The sequence below is a fragment of the Myotis davidii genome, unplaced genomic scaffold (genome assembly GCF_000327345.1).
Source record: "Myotis davidii unplaced genomic scaffold, ASM32734v1 scaffold1395, whole genome shotgun sequence".
Lineage (NCBI taxonomy): Eukaryota > Metazoa > Chordata > Mammalia > Chiroptera > Vespertilionidae > Myotis > Myotis davidii.
The window spans coordinates 374964-376793 of NW_006288604.1; the positions used below are offsets into that span (position 1 = coordinate 374964).

The window sequence follows — 1830 nt, forward strand, 5'->3', positions numbered from 1 at the left end:
GGACTGAGGGTGTGTGGGGACCCCGGGTGTGCGAGGACTGAGGGTGTGTGGGGACCCCGGGTGTGTGAGGATGCAGGTGTGCGAGGACCCCAGGGGTAAGAGGATCCCGGGTGTGCGAGGACCCCGGGTGTGTGGGGACTGAGGGTGTGTGGGGACCCCGGGTGTGCGAGGACTGAGGGTGTGTGGGGACACCCCGGGTGTGCGAGGACTGAGGGTGTGTGGGGACCCCGGGTGTGTGAGGATGCAGGTGTGCGAGGACCCCAGGGGTAAGAGGATCCCGGTGTGCAAGGACCCTGGTGTGCGAGGACCCGGATGTGTGCCGTTTCCCTCTGGCCACGTGGGCGCTGGGACTTACAAGGTGTTCAGGTTTCTCAGCTTCCTGAAGGCTCCGGGCGGGATCTCTCGGATTCGGTTGAAGCGCAGGTCCCTGCGAGGAGAGGAGACGAGGTGCGTTAGGGACACTCGGGCTCGCCCGGCGCTGCTCGTCTAAACATCCGTCAGGAACGTGAGGAAGTGCGCTGCCCGCGGTGAGACCGTCAGCCGGCACGTCGAGGGCTGCGGTTCGATTCCCAGCCCAGCGCTGGGGTTGCAGGTTGGATCCCTGGCCTCGGCCAGGCGTATCCAGGAGGCAGCCGATCGGTGTCTCTCATCGATGTTCCCTTTCTCTTCCCTCCCTCTCCGAGGGACACCCGCAGGGGAGGAGTAACAGAACCAACAGAACCAACAGAACCAACAGAGATCGGGCACGCAGGAAGCGGCACCACGCAGTCCACCCCTCAGACGAATCCCTCACTGAGGCCACGTCACACAGGGCAGAGCGAGGTCGCCTTACAGGACTTCCAGCCATTATCCCGGGAGATGACACGACACGAACACCCCCACCCCCTCCGCCTCTGCTGGTTAACCCACTGGAAAGCTGATGTCAAATTTTGGGGAAATGAACACAGGCTCGCCCGCAGCTGCTCAGTCTGTGCACCGTGCGACCCCAGGGCTCGCTCCAGGACGGTGCTGAGCTGGAGCCCTTGTTGGTGGCTAACTGTGCACAACGTTTCTGCGGTGAGCGTCTCGGAACCACGGAGCCCATTCAACCCGAGGGGGGAAGAGAAGGTCATGCCTGGTATCCACCTGCCGTTCCCAGCAGGTGTTTAGGAGGTTCCATCCTAACAGGTACGTGTCTCCTGAGCCTGTGGAGACCGGCGGTCGACTTTTCCGGGACAAAGGAAGGCCCTGAACTGCCCAGGAGGGGCCAGAGCGCGTGGCGTGTGGACACTGAGTCGGACAGAACGCGGACGCTTGAGGGTCCTCCTCGGGCGGGGCGAGCGGGGCTCTGGCCCTGGGCCCTCGAGCCCCCAGCAGAGGCACGGACGTCTATGTTCCCTCCTCCAACTCGAATGAAGACTTAACATTCTAACAAGCATGAAAGTCTTTGCAAACTCACAGAAAGACGGCTTTCTTTATGTCTTAGATGAATTAATTCCGTACTCACACGTCCAACCCACCCAACAGTCCAATGGAGACGATTACAGGTCTCACCCCTGGCCCAGCACGCACTCATCTGGGGACAGTCCTTAGAGAGCGATCGAGTCCCAGTGAGGTCACCAGGGCGGGCGCCAACCCACGACTCCTGTCCTCGCAGACACACACACACACACACACACGCACACACACGCGTGCACACACGCACACACACACTCACGCGCGCGCACACTCATGCATGCACACACACGCGCACACACTCACACACGCGCACGCACTCATGCATGCACACGCATGCACACACGCGCACACGCACACACACATGAACGCACGCACACTCACGCACACACACAC

The 1830-nt window shown here is 61.9% G+C and overlaps 1 long non-coding RNA gene across 1 annotated transcript in view; it reads right to left on the bottom strand.

Annotated features, from left to right (window-relative positions):
* Positions 1–354: 354 nt before the first annotated feature.
* The window catches only part of LOC102774768, a 4330-nt gene continuing 2854 nt past the window's right edge, over positions 355–1830 (bottom strand). The window contains exons 2-3 of the long non-coding RNA XR_435494.1: positions 833–836; positions 355–427 (exon numbers count right to left, since the gene is read on the bottom strand). This is a non-coding gene — a long non-coding RNA (uncharacterized LOC102774768). The remainder of the gene's footprint in view (positions 428–832; positions 837–1830) is intronic.